The sequence below is a fragment of the Cupressus sempervirens genome, chromosome 1, assembly GCF_028749045.1.
Source record: "Cupressus sempervirens isolate cs-2001-9-10 chromosome 1, ASM2874904v1, whole genome shotgun sequence".
In the NCBI taxonomy this organism is placed as follows: Eukaryota; Viridiplantae; Streptophyta; class Pinopsida; order Cupressales; family Cupressaceae; genus Cupressus; species Cupressus sempervirens.
In genome coordinates, this window is record NC_143118.1 from 341,447,555 (window position 1) to 341,466,014 (window position 18,460).

At 35.2% G+C, this 18,460-nt stretch overlaps 1 pseudogene; it reads left to right on the forward strand.

Moving 5' to 3' along the window:
- Positions 1–1,941: 1,941 nt before the first annotated feature.
- LOC149577602 (putative methylesterase 13, chloroplastic) lies at positions 1,942–10,376 on the forward strand (annotated as a pseudogene).
- Positions 10,377–18,460: the final 8,084 nt, after the last annotated feature.

Genomic DNA, 18,460 nt, shown 5'->3' on the forward strand with positions numbered 1-18,460 from the left:
AACCCAAAATTCTTTCCACTATTTTTCTCTATCTATCTTTGTGCTTCCCATCATTCAAATTCACTCAGAGAATCTTAGGTTCATACCTACTACTAAAGAAAGGATTATAGGAAGAAATAAACTTTAATCCTTCAAAGAGAACTTAAACCACGCTCTACTACCAAATATTAGGAAAAAGATGTTGGATAAGCTTGACAATCTAAAATTACAGTAACCAAAAAAATATTCAATCTTTTCACCTAGGAAAATCTTCCATTGCATCATTTTTAGTATGCATAAATACAATTGACATATTAAAAACAAAATAAATTACTCCATACAAAAAAAACAAAACACGAAAATGTATAAAACTCTTATTAAACAACTACACTATCTATTATTTACAATAGTATATATAATATTGTCATGTCAAATATTCAATTTAAATATGTATTAATATAAGAGAAAGAAATGCAAATTTTATATTTGAAAGAAAACAATATAAAAAATTTTAGATTGTCAAACATTCAAGATGATTTGATCAATTAGATTATTCTACATGTAACTATTTATTCCAAGGTAACTAAATGTATCCTTAACCAAATTATTGTAAAACCCAAGATAATTTATGATTTAGATACATGCTTAACTATTATCGTGAACTGTTATATAAAGGCTAAGATACCTACAACTATATATTCTGATTTGCCCATTCGCAAAAAGGAAAAAACAACTCAAAGATAAATAACCACGTTACATATCATTTCAAGTAACAATTTGTTTCAAAATCAAATTTTTTATATAAAAAAGTACACTCTTCCAAATTAATTAAGTACCATCATTCTTTATAGTCTTTTCCATAACAAATCAAAATCAAATTTTAGATGTCTACACCTCTTAGAAAAATTCTAATGTAGATTACCTTAAGGCCCCATTTGGTTGATGGCATAGGAATAGAAAATTAGAATAGAAAAATGGAATGGGAATGGGAATAGAAAAGGGCAATTCCAATCGTGTTTGGTGCACTTGGAATTCGACTAGGAATATTTTAATCTACTGTTTGGTTGTACAAAAATGGAATAGGAATAAGGTTTAGTTTTGTATTTTTAAAAACATTTCCCCTAATTTTTTTTTTAAATTTATAATTTTTTTGGTTAATTCATTTTCATTTAAAAAAAAAAATAGATATAATTTAAAAAATTGTTATTAAAAAAATTCAAAAAAAAAAATTAACAAAAAAATTCAAAAAAAAAAAAGTAAATTTTTTTTTTAAATTCAAAAATAAAATCAAGTTTTTTTAAAAAAAAATTAATGGAAAATCAGAATGGGAATGAAAATGGCCTATTCCAATAACAGATATTTTTTGGCATAGACATATGCTCATTTTAGGGGCAAAATTGGAATATGTCTTCCTATTCCCAATTTCGATTGAGCTTACCAAACAACGAATATAAAACATATTCTAATTTCCTTTCCCTATTCCACTCATATTCCAGCAACCAAACGGGGCCTAAACGAAGGTATAATAAAATAATTGTGGACCGACTAAAATGCTCAATGAAGTCTAAAAAGAAACAAGAGGGATCATACAAATCCGTCCCAACTACAATAACGTGAATTTGTTTTAAAGAACTATATTGACAGTACACGATTCCTTTCATCTTATCCCCAAATCAATTTAAACATATTCCTTGTTCTTTAGAATGAAATATTATTGTCAAATGAAAAAATAAAGAAGATAGCGTGGAATAAAAATTGTAAAGTCAAAGATTTCAATAAAAGGGTTAACCACAGTGTAAAAATTTGTTGACCTAAATTTTAATCTCAGTAGTCTTAGGCAATCGCTCAAATCAAGTTCACTAGTTAAATGGTAGTCACACATAATTTAGTGTCTCTAGGTAAATTGCAGCTTTTATATATTACCCATCTACCTTTCATTTCTTGAATTTTAAGAGCTACAAGATGGATACAAATATAGTTAAGGCAAAAGGGTATAATGTTGCAGATCTTCTTGTCAAAGCGGGTCACACTGTGTCTTCCCTTGACATGGCAAGTATGAACAGCTTAAACATCACACTATAAACTTAATTTCTAAACAAAAAAAAGTTAAATAGTCAAAATTGAGCTTTTTTCCCAAGCTTAATTCTTCCCTTAATATGTGACAAGTGTTGATATTGACCCTAGAGATGCCGACCACATTTCTTCTTTGCAAGAGTTCAATCAACCACTTACATACTTCTTTACAACTCTTCCTTCAATGGAGAAGGTATAAATCTAACTTTGGATTTGTTTAAGTGGGTTTTCTTGGGTTTAGATGTTCCATTTTAAATAACATTAATAGATGAGTTTTATTAGAGAAATGAAACTGTTTCTAGACGAGTCAACTAAAAAAACTCGATGAAGAATTTAATCTAAAGTTTAATTTGTTTATATGATTCAATTTAAATCATACTAATAGATGAATTCTCTCTTAGAATTGAATCCGATTTTAAATGAAGCATTCTAATGAATTTTGCTGAAGAATTTAAGCTATATTTTGATTTGTTTAGAAACTATACTAATAGATGGGTTCCATGGGATAAACAAACCTTATTTTGATGAACCATCTAAATGAATTTGGCTGAAGAAATTAATATATGTTTTGATTTATAATAGGTAAGTTCTATTGGAGAAGCCAAACTGGTTTAGATGAACCAATCAATAAATTTGAACAAGAGTTTAATCTATGTTTTGATTTGTTTAAGTTGTTCGTTTCAAATTATATTAATAGATAGTTTCTACTGAAGAAGTGATTGATTTTAGATGAATAGTTAAAAATTTTTTGGCTTTGATTAGTTTAGACCATTCATTCAAATCATACTAATACACAAGTTCTATTGGAGAAGCAAATCTTTGACTAAAGAGTATAGTATAAGTTTTAATTTGTTTAGATTGTTCATTTGAACTCATAAGTAGGTTCTATGGGAAAAAATGATTTGATTTAAGATGAACCATATGAATGAATTTTGTTTTGATTTGTTTAGGTTTTACATTAACTAATCATACTAATACACTAGTAATTCTATTGGGTAACTAAATCTAATTTAAATTAATCATTTAAATAAACTTGGCTAAAGAGTTTTGATCTTTGTTTAAGTTTTATATTTTCATATCATATTAATATGCTAGTAATTCAAAATGGCTTATACATCACACACTAAGCTTCATTTCAAGACCAATTTAATAATTCTACAAGATAAGTTTGTAGTAGAATTCTCATGATCACCCATAGCAACAGGAATGTCAACTAATTTGTAGTTGTTATCTATGTTAAGGTTATATTGGTTGGCCATAGTGCTAGTGGGTTCAATTTAAGCTTTACAATGGAGCATTTTCCACATAAAATTGCTGCAGCTGTCTTTGTTACTGCCGTCATGGCCCTCAGTGGAACTACTCTCACTGAGTCATTTGTTGGAATATTAATTGTAGTTGGTTGTTTCTCCCTGGAGCCAAATGCCCACCTACCACCCCTGACGGATTGCAAAACAGTCATAAACATGAATGCGGTAGGTGAAATTTTGAAATAAAAAAAGAGGGGGAAAAATATGACAAAAGGAATGCTCTATTCCATTCGACCAGTAGAAAAAGAGACATCAGAGTGAAGGAGAAGAAGAACAGATCAAAGAGTTGCAGAAAGAAGAGAAGTGATCAGCAGATCCAGTCGTCAGAGTGCAGAGAAAAGGAAGTTCATTTCGTGCTTGCAGTTGCACATGTTTCTTCTCTGATCATTCTGTAAGTTGAATCTTTATTGTTTCATTCATCCTGTTGAAGCAGTGATTGCTTCAAGCATTATTGTATGCAGCCATTAGATCTGCAAGTTTGAAGTTTAATGTTTGAAATTTTATCAGTTTAAAGTTTTAGGGTTATTTTAGGATTTTCTGGTTGAAGTTGAATGCTCCCAGATTTTGTAATGATTTAATCCAAGTTGAATAGAAAGCAAGCAGACATAATCCATTTTTCTCTTTCTATTCATTGCATTTGAAAAGTTTTATTTGGAAGCTTCAAGTTCTAGATTTCTAGTTTTAATGGTGGAAGTTGTTCACGTTATAAATCATGACTCGATGAAGTCTTGTTAAAGTCTTTATTTTTGCAGTGGTCAGCGAGTCCTCTCGGTGCCTTGTTCTACCAAGTTCACTCGGTGCTTCCTTCTACCAAGGTCCACCCTTTAGTGGTTACCGAGCTCACTCGATATCTTTTGGCTACCAAGTTGTTGTTCTTTGGTTACCGAGTTCTCTCGGTAAGGTCTTCTGTCATTCGGTTCCTTTGGTTACCGAGCAAGCAAAATTGTCACTTGGTAATAATGTTTACCGAGTTGTTTCTTCATCTACCGAGTTTCTCTTCATTTACCAAGCTAACTCAATAAACTCTTCTGTCACTCGATTTCTTAAGTGCCGAGCAATTTTCTTTTGGCACTCGGTAATAGTTTGTGTCGTGCAAATTTTTAGGGTTGTGAGTTTTAAATGTGTTTTAATATTTCTCACACGGTATCAAAGCTTTGAGGCCCCACATCCACAGTGAGTTAGGGCATTTGTTTTCTTGAGATATTTATCATGGCAAGAGATGCAGGAAAGATATGGCAATAGCCACCACCCTTCAATGGACAAAACTATGATACATGGGCAAAGAAGATGAAAATCATTATGGTTGCAAATGATTTGTGAGAGTTTGTAGTTAATGGATTCAATGATGTGACAGACCCAACTTAGTATGCTGCTCTCACAAATGCACAAAAGACTCATTTGAAAGAGTTTAAGAGGAAGGATGCAAAGGCATTAAGTTTGATTGAAGCAGCAATGACAGAGACAATATTTCGAAATATTTCCTTAGCAAATTATGCAAAGGAAGAATGTGATATCCTTGAGACGAACTTCAAAGGGACTGATAAAGTCTGTACTCTAAAGCTATAGAACATAAGGAGGGAGTTTGAGAACCTTCAGATGAAGGAGAATGAATCAATTGTAGACTTCAGTTCAAGGACCTCCAATGTGATTAACCAACTGAAGTCAAATGGAGAAGACTATCAAGAGCAAAGGATAGTGGAAAATATATTGAGGAGTTTACCTCATAAATATGAAAATTTGGTCATGACCATAGAAGAGGCAAAAGACCTCACTATTTTGACAATGGATGAGTTAATGGGTACACTTCAAACCCATGAGCATAGGATCAATAGATCCACATCTTCTTCTTCCCAAGAGTAAGCATTCAAGGCTCAGTCAAATCCAAGAGGAAGGAGGAGAGGAAGAAATGGCTCAAGCAGAAACTCCAGAGGTAGAGACCGAGGTAATGGAGGACAAAGAAATGCTGCAGCAGAAAGCTTAGGAAGAGCAGATGGAGCAAGTAGCTCACAAAATACTTCAAGAAGAGGTAAGAAAAACTACAACTCAAATAAGAGTAATGTAGAATGCTACTACTGTCATAAATATGGGCATTATGCAAGTGAATGCTGGAAGAAGCAGAACGATCAGTTAGGACAAGCAAATGTGGCTGATGTGAATATGGGAAGTGGACCCAATGTTGTTGCCTTCATCATGTGTAATGTTGGTGAAGAAGGGAGCCCAGAGGTTTGGTACCTCGACAGTCAATGTAGCAACCACATGAGTGGTAATGAAACCTTGTTTTCATTCATTGACAAGAGTTTCAAATCTAAGATTAAAATGGGTAATAATGGAACCCTACCAGTAGTGGGCAAAGGATCTATCATGGTCTACACTAAGAAAGGTGAGAAGAAGGAAATACAAAATGTGTATTTCGCCCCTAGTATGAAGCACAATTTGATGAGCATTGGTCAGCTCATTCAAAATGGATACAAAGTGCTGATAGAGAATGACAGGTGTATCATTCAAGAAAAAGATGGGAGCAAGAACTTACTTGCAGCAGTTCAAATGACAAAGAACAAAATGTTTCCCTTGAGGGTAGAGACATAGTTCTCATCTCAAGCTAGTGTTGCACCTCCCACACAATCAGCTCTACAAAGTTTGATTGAAGACCCCTCACGGCTATAGAACCTCAAGTATGGTCATCTTGGCTATGATGGTTTAAATTTATTGTCAAATAAAAGAATGGTAGAAGGTTTGCCATGTATAGGAAATTCATGTGACAAGTGTGAGGCTTGTATTTTGGGTAAGCAACATAGGCTTCCCTTTAATTCTGGAAATTCTAGGAGGGCTAGATATCCATTAGAGTTAGTGCATACTGACCTAGTCGGTGATATGCAAGTTACTTCCATTGGGGGGAGTATTTATTTCATGACATTTATTGATGATTTCAATCGTAGGACATGGGTGTATTTCTTAAAGAATAAATTCGAAGCATTTGATAAATTTTTAGAATTTGAAGCCCAGGCTGAAAGAGAATGTGGACACTATATCAAAGTCCTAAGATCAGATAGAGGAGGGGAGTATACCTCCAATTCTTTTGTAAATTTTTGCAGGAAACATGGTATAAAGAAAGAGCTCACAGCCAGCTATACACCACAGCAGAATGGAGTGGCTGAAAGAAAGAATAAGACCATTGTTGAAATGGCAAGGAGCATGATGAAAGAAAAAGGTCTCCCAACTCAATTTTGGGGAGAGGCTGTGGCAAGAGCAGTTTACCTAATTAATAGGTGTCCTGCAAAGGCAGTCTGTGATAGAATTCCAATAGAAGCATGGTCACAAGGAAGATGGACAGTTGAACACCTAAGGGTGTTTGGATGTGTTGCATATGCACATGTGCCTAAAGAGAAAAGGCAGAAATTGGATGACAAAGGTGTGAAGTGCATCTTCATAGGGTACATCTCAGAATCAAAGGCATATAGATTGTATGACCCATTAAACAACAAGGTGATGCTTTCAAGAGATGTCAAATTTCTTGAAAATTAGTCTTGGTATGGTTCAACTGATGAGTCACCGAGCACATCAAGTAAAGTGCCAATTATAAGTGAAAAGGGTGCTGATGAACAGCAAGAAGAAGGAGCAGATAGAAGAAAAGGCAAGCAGCCTTAGTCATTACCGAGCTCCTTTAGGCATGATCGAGTGTCAGAGCCAAGCAGCAAGAGAAAAGATTCTAATCCCACACTCTCCTCCCTGCTACCAAGAAAGACCAAGAGTCTTAGGGAGATATACCAAGATGAAAGGTATGAAGATTATGATGAGAGTGTTAATTTTGCATTATTTTCCCATAGTGATCCAATATATTTTGAAGAAGCTATTAAGGAGAAGAAATGGTGTAAGGCCATGAATGAGGAAATAGATGCTATAGAAAGAAATGAGACATGGGAGCTAACTGAATTGCCTCCCAAGAAGCAAGTGATTGGAGTGAAATGGGTCTACAAGACCAAATGCAATGTTGAAGGCAAGATTGATAGGCATAAGGCAAGGCTAGTAGTCAAGGGCTGCAAACATCAGTATGGAAGATATTATGATGAGACCTATGCCCCTGTTGCAAGAATGGAAACCATGCATGTTGTCATAGCAATTGTAGCTCAACACAAATGGAAGGTATTTCAAATGGATGTGAAATCCACCTTCCTAAATGGTGTATTGAAGGAAGAAGTATATGTGGAGCAGCCACCTGGTTATGAAGTTGCAAGTGATGAGAATAAAGTATATAGATTGAAGAGAGCTCTTTATGGGCTCAAGCAAGCTCAAAGGGCATGGTATAGCAGGATTGAATCATATTTGATGAGCAATGGCTTTAGCAAAAGCAATGGTGAGCCTACTCTCTACATCAAGGCAACAAATGAAAATGTATTGATTGTTGTCTTGTATGTAGATGATTTAATTTTTACTGAAAATGACAAGGCTCTAATTGGTGAATTCAAAGAGGCCGTGAAAAGTGAATTTGAGATGACAGACCTAGGTCTCTTGAAATACTTTCTAGGCATAGAAGTAAAACAAATGCATGATGGCATCTTCATCTCTCAAGAAAAATATGCAATGCAAATCTTGGAGAGATTTAAAATGCAGAACAGTAAGGCAACCCCTACACCAATAGCAATAGGTCTGAAGTTGAGCAAGGAAGACTCTACCAAGAGAGTGGATCCAACACTATACAAGAGTATGGTTGGAAGTTTAATGTACTTAATTGCAACTCGGCTAGACCTAATGCATGCAATAAGTTTGATTTTCAGATTTATGGAAACACCAAAGGATTCCCATTGGCAAGTGGGAAAGAGGATCCTAAGCTATGTGAAAGGTACCAAGGGATTTGGAATTTTGTATACTACAAATAATGATTTCAAATTGGTGGGTTATACTGATAGTGATTGGGGTGGAAGTATAGATGATAGGAAGAGCACTTTCGGATACATGTTTTCATATGGGATCGGGTGCAATTTCATGGGCATACAAGAAGAAACCTATTGTTGCTCAATCTATAGCAGAGGCTGAATACATAGCAGCAAATGTAGCAGCATATTAGGCTATTTGGTTAAGGAGGATCTTGACAGACTTGAATGAAAGGCAAGAGGATGGAACCACAATTTATTGTGACAACATCTCATCAATTATATTGTCTAAGAATCTAGTCTTCCATGGGAGAAGCAAGCATATTGAAATCAGATATCACTTCATCAGAGAGTTGGTGGAGAATGGGGATATCAAAATAGAATTTTGTAAGTCTGAGCAGCAGCTAGCAAACATTTTTACCAGGCCATTAGGGATTGGAACTTTTGTACACCTAAGAGAGAGTCTTGGTGTAGTTGATTTGGATCAGTAGTGATCCTTGTTTGTTTGGCTCGAGATAAAGGGGGAGTGTTGGAATATTAATTGCAGTTGGTCATTTCTCCCTAGAGCCAAACGCTCACCTACCACCCTTGATGGATTGCAGAATAGTCATAAACATGAATGCGGTAGGTGAAATTTTGAAATTAAAAAAGAGGGGGAAAAATATGACAAAAGGAATGCTCTATTCCATTCAACCAGTAGATAGAGAGACATCAGAGTGAAGGAGAAGAAGAACAGATCAGAGAGTTGCAGAAAGAAGAGAAGTGATCAACAGATCCAGTCATCAGAGTGCAGAGAAAAGGAAGTTCATTTTCTGCTTGCAATTGCACATGTTTCTTCTCTGATCATTCTATAAGTTGAATGTTTATTATTTCATTTGTCCTGTAAAAGCAGTGATTGCTCCAGGCATTATTGTATGCAGCCATTAGAGTTGCAAGTTTGAAGTTTAAAGTTTGAAATTTTATCAGTTTAAAGTTTTAGGGTTTTCTGGTTGAAGCCAAATGCTCCTAGATTTTGTAATGATTTAATCCAAGTTGAATAGAAAGCAAGTAGGCATAATCCATTTGTCTCCTATTCATTGCATTTGAAAAGTTTTATTTGGAAGCTTCAAGTTCTGGATTTCTAGTTTTAATGGTGGAAGTTGTTCAAGTTATAAATCATCACTCAGTGAAGTCTTGTTAAAGTCTTTATTTTTACAATGGTCACTGAGTTCTCTCGGTGCCTTGTTCTACCAAGTTCACTCGATGCTTCCTTCTACCGAGGTCCACCCTGTAGTGGTTACCGAGCTCACTCGGTATCTTTTGGCTACCAAGTTGTTGTTCTTTGGTTACCGAGTTCTCTCGATAAGGTCTTCTGTCATTCGATTCCTTTGGTTACCGAGCAAGCAAATTGTCACTCGGTAATAGTGTTTACCGAGTTGTTTCTTCATCTACTGAGTTGCTCTTCATTTACCGAGCTAACTCAGTAAAATCTCATGTCACTTGGTTTCTTAAGTGCCGAGCAATTTTTTTTTTGGCACTCAGTAATAGTTTGTGCTATGCAAATTTTTAGGGTTGTGAGTTTTAAATTTGTTTTAATATTTCTCACATCATTAAATGAGGTTTGATGAACTCTCTCTCTCTCTTTCTACTAATTGGAGGCTTCACAGTCTTTATAGTACAATTTGATTTCTCTAAACACTTCGCATCAATAATTGGAGGCTTAGGAGACTCCACATTTTATTATGCAAATGGGAAAGATAACCCAGTAACATCGATCAAGTTTGGTCCCCACTTTTCTCAAGAGTATTTATCATAGAACAATCCTTCTTGGGTAAATCACTTGACATCATGAACAATCCTTCTTGGGTATTTATGGAATTTAAATTGATTACTATGGGTGTGAAATTTGAATGCAGGATCTGTTGTTGTTTGACTCACTGGAGAAGAAGTTTCCTCTATGGCAAGGATCTCTTTTGTACACAGCTAAAAACTATGGAAGTGTGAAGAAAATATACGTTGTGGCAAAGGAGGATAAGCTTATTGTAGAGGCATTGCAGAGAATCCTCCACAAATGGTATATGAAATTGAGGGAGCTGATCATACTGTATTCTTCTTGAAGCCTCTTCAACTGGCTAAGGTGCTCTTAAAAATTACCAATACGTACAAGTGAGGCAATCAGATGAAGTTGGACTTTAGTAAAGTTTTCAATATCTAATAATAGGTGAATGCTAAATCATATTGATAGGTGAAATCTATCATTGTTAGGAATCTGATTTCAGATGAGCCATCTACACGAACTTGACTTTAATTCATTTATATTGTTCTTATTAAATCACATTATAAAGATGAGTTTTATAAGAAGAACAAATTTGATTTTCAATGCGCTATCTACGTGAAAGTGAAGCAATCAGATGGAGATGGACTTGTTTTCAATATCTACAAATCTTTTACCATGGAGATATGGGGCATAGAATTCATCAAGTGTTACCATATATTTATATTATCTATTTTAGATAAACAATTGATCAAAATGGATTCATATTTTAAAATATAAAACCATATTAATTTATTATATAAATAAGCATATACTTATTTATCATAAATGAAGTAAGTTTTCAAATTTAAAATTAAACATTTTTATTAATTATTCTAGATGTTTCTTTCATAATATACAATGCTTAATTAAATATTTATTATTGTTATAGCAAAAATATCATTCTAATATGTAAAACTGTAAAAGGTGGCAAATTTCACATTAATAATTTGTTCTATTTTAAATATAACAATGTGGTGTTTATGAAAGTAAATAATTTTTTTTGTATTCAACTATCGATTCATTTGTGTTGGATTTAAAAGTTAAATAAATAAAAAATTGATTGTGACTAATTAGTATTTGGTCCATTTATGTTGCATATAATTTACATATTTAACATAAAATTATGATATTATATGTTTAACTATTAGAGATTTTTTTACTACTATGTAGAAATTCTACTAGATATTTTCACTAGTAACAATGTCACTCTTGGTTGGCTATGGTGGTTATCCAAGTTCTCCTCTGCTTGTGGCTATCTCAGTAGAACAAGCCCTTCCCCTCTCTTCTACCCTCATTGATCCTCCTATCTCTCGTGTTTTGTTTGCTGAGAAGGTTTTGTGTACTCCTTCACTCCCACCCCATAGGCAAAAGCTCTTGTCGCATCTTTGGTCATACCATCTCTATTCCTGATGGGATTATTGATGTAATGCTGAATTATTTGGGACTTACCCTAGTTGGGAAGTTCCCCCTATATACCTACCTTTAGTGGAATAGCTTAGGTAGTGGGCGAACTCAACCTTATCCCATAAAGGGAGCTTTAAGATTAGTACCCTGGTAAACAAATTCTTTGTTTTCTCCTTTGTCTGCCAAGAGGACTGTTGTGACCACTAGTCACCATTGCCCAAGCCTGGGACCCCCTTTGGTTTAATTTGCCATTTTTTTTTCATATTCTGTGGAGCGCAGGTTAGTGGAACCAAAGGAATGGTCAACTAGTGAAAATCCTAAACGATTTTAAAATTGCGATGTCAAAATTCAATGAAGTGCAAAGGATTGTTTGAAAAGGATAAAATCATCCAGTATGGAAAAAGCCTGACCTCGCAAATTGTGGAGTGCAATTTTAAGATAGCGAAAGGTATTGTGGAGAGCATAAAATCCTTCATTCCATAAAAAGCCCAAGCCCGCAAATTCAGGAGCGCAGATTTACTTTTGCTATGGAATATTTGATGAAGGATAAAATTCTTCATGCACTAAAAAGCTCACTTTATACTACGGAGCGCAAGTCAACCTCAAGCAAGGAATGGTCAACTGGATGAAATCCCCAACTATTTTAAAACTACGATGTCAACATTCCATTTTCTAAGATAGAAAAGGAATATTGTGAAAAGGATAAAATCCTCTAGTCAGTAAAAAGCCCGCTCCCCTAAATCATGGAGCACAGATTTTCTTTTACCGTGGAATATTTGATTCATTCATTTAAAAGCCTTCTTTATACTATGGAGCGCAGAATTGGGGATTGTAAACTTTATTTCCCATCCAAACATAGATATGGACAGGAAGACAGCTATAGAGAAATATCTAAAGAGACTAGATAACACCTTTGGAGGAAGGGCTTGTGCAGAATGGTTCAAAACAAAGGAGCTAAAGATGGTAATTGTTTTGAGACGATCGGTGTTTGAAACAAGTCCAACTACGCAGGCTGCAAGAGATTAAAAAAGGGAGTGGATTGTTGATAAGTTTGCTGGATTCTCTTGGAGATTTGTTCTCCTTGACTGATATATCAATCGGTGGCTTTCCAAAACTGAAATCTTTACCATTCTCTTCGATGTGTCTTAATCGGTTGGAGAATTTAACAATATGCGCATGCCCAATTAGCAAAGTAGATTTTGGAGTCGTAATGACCAACCTAAAGCAGACCAAATTCTAAAAATTGAAGGTTTAAAATATTGCACAAGAATTGAAACATTGAGTCTGAGAACCAACTGGGAGATGCCAGTGATTGAAAGTTTGGAGCAGACGGAGAAATTGAGGATGGTGGTATTGAGAGCAAACAAGGGATCTGTTATTGAGAGTTGCATTCAAACAATATAGAAATGGCCAAATGAAATAATAATATGTACACGGGCGGTCTCTGTTGCATCCTCACTTATGCACTCCTTGGCACACTCTTTGAATCTCTTTATTGTCGACTCCATCTCTAACAAGGATATTCTAGGCCAATCATTGAACTTCCTCCATAACCATTCCTCTAATGGCAATAGCATTATGCTATGCCTTGCTATAAATTATGTTTCTTCTTCACAAACAATAATTTCTTTAGAAAAACCTTATCTAGATTTCAAGACCTCTCAAACAATAAGTTCAATGGAGATAGATGCAGGTAGATGGGCATTGGTGGCTGTCTTTACACAGTGTTCCAAATGGCTCAATACAAATGCTGGATTCCAGATCACTACATATTCCCTAGAAGAAGAGGGAGGAAAAGTATAGGTAGAAAGACATTTGGCTATGATCCAGCTACATATGCTCAGGTTATGGATATATATGAAGCCAAGGAAGAGGCAAAGGGAAAATATCTGAAAGAGTAGCAATTGAAAAGTTGGATTTAGAGAAAAACGAAAAAAAATGATTTTCCTTCAAAAAAAAAAAAATTGGATTTACATTAAAAATTAAATATTGGTAAAACTAATATTTAATTTGATTTTTTGAATAATAATCCAAAAAATATATATTAGAGAGAAGTTGCAAAAAAAAGTTTGATTTTTCATTAAAACATGGAAATTAATTAAATATTGATTTTAATTGATATTTAATTAATAAAAATAAAATCAAAATCAAAATGGGATAAAGAAATACTTAGCTTCATCATGAAGCTAAGAGCATCAAAATAGCAACTTTTTTGAAACAAATAGCAAAAAGCGACAAGTGGTGCAAAAGATGGAAACCTTGATGGCTAAGTAAAGCAACTGCCTAATTTTAGTATACAACTTTAAAGGCATCTTTTTTTAAAGATGTTTTACATAAGAAACCCTCTCATTCATTCAGGCTCACAAAAATTTGAAGAGCAAATTGAGAATATGGGTGAGATTCATGGAGTTCAAGGAAGCAAATTTTTGGAAAATTTTCTAAAATTGTTGAGGAGTTTTCTGGGAATTCATGATAGAGTATTTTGAATCCTATCAGAAAGGAATTCTTTTTGTAGTGAGTTGTGAAAATTGCATATTTCTTGCGGAAGTATTGAAAAGTGAATCTTGAGAGGAGTATGGAAAGTTTGCCGCAAATCCAGAATCTTTGTCTTACGGACAAGTTGTATCTGTTTGTTTTTAATACTTTCCTTGCATACTCTTATGTGGGTACATTTTCTATTTTATAGGAAAGGACAATGGCAGAGCCCAAGGGAATAGGAGAAACGCGAGGACAACTAATAAAGAATGAAAGGAGAGGATTCTATCATGAATCCAAAATTGTGTCAAAGTGGGTAGAAATCGGAGATACAAGTCTTGGCAGCCTTGATTTGAAAGATTTTAACCAGAGAATGCTCGGATATAATGACTATCACCCAACACACCTAGCCACAAGAATTGTGAGAAATGGAATTTTTGCTGCAGCTAGTTTCCCTCCTTTTCAACATCCAATGTTGATTGTGGAATGTACCAAACACTATAGTCCTAGAGATAGAACCATCAGGGATTTTGAACAAAATGTTCTGGCAAACTTTTGTCCGACATCCATTTCTGAATTGTTTGGAATTCCTTCTCACCCAAGGATGGTTACAAAGACATAGGAGCAAGCACTGAGAATCTACACGTTTGGAATCAATTTCTATGAAGAAATAATAAACAAAAGATGGTTGAAAAAGAATGGATCACACCATTCCAAGATTCCTAAGGAAATAGTATGGCTTGACTTGCAGAGGGAATATAGTGACATGGTCATGATGTTGAGTCACATATTTGGCATGCCTTATTCTTATAGGTTTGAATCTTGGATGTGGTATTTTGTTGAGCAAGTAATGGAGGAAAGCAACAGAATAGATTGGGCTAGGCTCATAAATGATAATCTAAATGAACAGTTGATGAATCTAGAGCATACAAGGAAATTTTACATGAGCTCCTATATCATCTACATGCTAGCACAGAAGACAAATTATGACGGACTATGATGCAAATGACCGATTGGAAGCAAAACCCAACACCTCAAAGTCCATGAATGTTACCCACAGTTGCATTTGTATTCAAAGGATGCTTACATGAGGGTTAATGATATATTTTCCATGCGCATGGTGAGAATACTACAAAAGAGGCCACATATAAGAATGTCAATAGGTGCAATGAAGTTGGTCAAAGAATATGGCGCCTGGTTCATTCAGTTTCCCACCTTTTCATGCATCTGAGTTCAAGGATTCTCCAAGGAGCCATACAAACTTCCCAGGTACCCAACGGACAAGATGGTCTTGTTAGAGCTTACTCGACAACTTACAGCCTATGACAAGATTCAGAAAGGGAAGAAGAAGTTGGGATTGCAGTTTCCAATTTCCCTAGGAGAAGGGAAAACTGAAGTATGCCCATGTCTAAAAGCTGCAAAGAGATCATCAAATGAGCTCCACTTCTTCTGCCTTTTTCTTTATCCAAAAAGGAATGATTTTGATCCTTAAAACAAGATTTCATTAGTAGGAGGATCAAAGTACCAACACAAGGTTCACCTTGAAGACTTTTGGGCAAATGCAGCAGACGAGAATGAGATTAGAAAAAGGTTGCATTCAAGACTACCATTGAACATTATTAGAATATGCAACATATTCAAGGTTCCTGATCAAATGGAGGAGGACCCAAATGTGATGCAAAAGGGATTCAATTCAAAAATGACAGCTCAACCATATGATTGGAAGAAGAAAGAAATTACAAATCTCGAAGCTCTTTCAAAACCAGTCTTAGATTTACAAAGTCGTGGATTGAGCATAAACTTGAAAAATTAGTTGTATCAACTAATGGATTCACATATAGGTTGCTTGGCCATAGACCACTTAGGGATGAAAGATCAGAACAAATATCTGAAGGGACTGTTGAGGAAAGAGGAAATCCATCTGAAGATGTAGGAACCAAGCAAGGGAAGGAGGTACCTCGAGAAAAGCGTTCGAGGATTGAAGAAGTCATCCAAGAACCTAAAAATAAGAAGCAAAAACATGGAGATGCTCCCTCTTCTCCAAGTCGAACTCCAAGTGTCCAAGAGATAGAAACATTTGAAAGGCAAGATGTAGGGACAAGTATAAGGAGATTTGAGCAAGAAGAGAATTTGGATAGGCCAATTCATGATAGGATGAGTATAAATGCCTATGAAAAGTCCATGCAAGAAAGAGGGAGAGATCAAGATATTGCTACAAAAGAAAGTCTCGCTACCATCTTAGAGCAAGAAATGATTAATGATGGAGATGGTCAACTAGAGGAAGAAACTCCAGGAGTAGCAATACATCTTCCAAGTGTTGAGGGCATAGTTCCTGATGTTACAATGGATAGTCAAGGAGGTGAAGAGGAGATTGACATTCGAGCAATCCAAAGGAAAGAACAAATGGTAATTCTGGGGGACCAAAGTATAACCATTCTGGAATGGTTGAGGCAATGAATTTAATTATGTCTACAAAGGGAGGTTGATCCAGCAATCGAATTACAAGAAATTTTGGACCGATCAAACCGATCAGAAGAACAAGAGAAAGCAAGAAGATATACTAAATTTATCAGAGGAGAATCAAGATCCAGAATCTTGTAGATTGCGACTCACACAGTTGACAAAGGAAAAAATTGGATTGCTCTGGATGAATATCATGTTACGAAAGTAAATCTTGGTCAGGCCTCTCGACAACAAATATTAGAAGAATTTGATGTCTCCACACAGGCTTTGAAGGATAGGTTGAAGAAAGTAGAAGAAGGGTATGAAAAGCAGAAAAGAGAAATTTAGGCCTTATGTTAGTACATCAATAACTTGCCTCATCCAATAAGAGAGGAAGGTCCATCATTTATCCCTCCAACAGGTGTTTCCAGTGAAGTGGTAGTTGATATTAACAGAATCAAGCGGATTGCTCAGGGTGCAAAGATTTGGATCGAAGGAATTTAGGAGGTAGCCTTCAAACATGTAGAAGAATTAGTGCAAGTGCACAATAGGGCGTTCGCTGCAATCTCTAGGATCCAGTGCATGGAGGAATCATGGGTGGATGAGCATATTTACCAAGAAGAGGTGATTGCTGACATTTAGAATCTGATGGAGACCCCAAAGTAGGAATTGATTGATGGTCGAGTTATCAGCGAGGGGGATGTTTATGATTTTATTTGATCGTACAGTGCAGTGATCATGGCTAAGGAAATGTTTGAGAGCTTTACCAGGGAATCTAGTCGATGGAAGAAGATTGTTGATAGCATCAAGCAAGGAATATCAAATGCAGTTGCATCCTTGTTATCATAGAGATTGGTGGAAGAAGAAATGACAAGTAATACTCTAAAAGTCAAGTTAGAGGAATTCTTTCAACTAAATGTATATGGAAGAGATGATTTTGAGAACTTATCCATCTTCTCAAATACAATGCACACTGCTAAGGACTTACTACCAAATTGGGATGAAAGCTTGGGAAAAGCAGAAAGAATAATTGCAGTTCTAGAAATCAAGCAAGAATCTGCACCAAGCATTAGTACAGAGGAGTTGGAAACAGTGTTAGATCAATTTCCACCCTTCAGGCAAAAAAATCAAGGATAGATGCATTAAATGCATAGTAGGTGTTCTTAGGGATCATTTATTACACCCCACTCCTTCCTAAATGAGCATGTATAGTGGGCATTTATTACCCACTACAGTGGTGGATTCCTTATTGCATTAATGTAGATTCCTTTCATTTGCCCTAACCCTAATTAGGGTTGATGTGGCATGATCTTAGCCATCGAGTATTGTGATCATCTGGGCCACCTATTGTAATCGACGACCTATGTAAAGGCCTCATTTCTCATTTGTAAGGGAGATTTTTATGAGATTGTTGCTATGAGTTACTGAGATAATAAAGTTTTTATTGGGGTTTGGTGAATACTTGACGTGTCTTAGTGCTTTCTTGTTCTCCTAAATTTCTTCACTTAGATTAAGTTTAGCATAGTCAATGTGTGGTGATTACTATGAAGAATATGATGGTGTATTGATGAGTTCCTTTGGTTCATACTTTTGATGTTTTAGTGATTCTAACTCGTGTTGTAAAGTTAGCCTGAACCCTTTCATGCATATGCTCAACTTCTATCATTTGTATACATTGTTCTTTATGATGGTGTATGCGGTGATATGAAAATCTCTAGTATAACCCTTGAAGATTGCACCAATTCATGCATAGTTGTAGTATAACTTGGCGAAGCAAAATTTGGTAAATTGAAGAATTTCTCCACTATAGTACTATTTGTAGTTATCACTACCCTTAGGATTAGAATAGAGTTCTTGAACCCTATCCTATTGAATTTTTGCATATTTTGTGAAAACTCCAAAAAAAAGCACTTCATTGCAAAACCTTAGGATAGCTCCCACATCTAGTATGGCTTGAAATGAATCTGAATAAACACATAAGGCCCCTTGTGATTATCAAAAAATCACATCAACCACCGATCTTATCCACAGTCAAGACCTGGCATTAAAGGAACCTTGAAGTCATTGTATGATTTTCTAGCAATCTTAGCATACTCAAGACTTTATTCAAGAGAGGA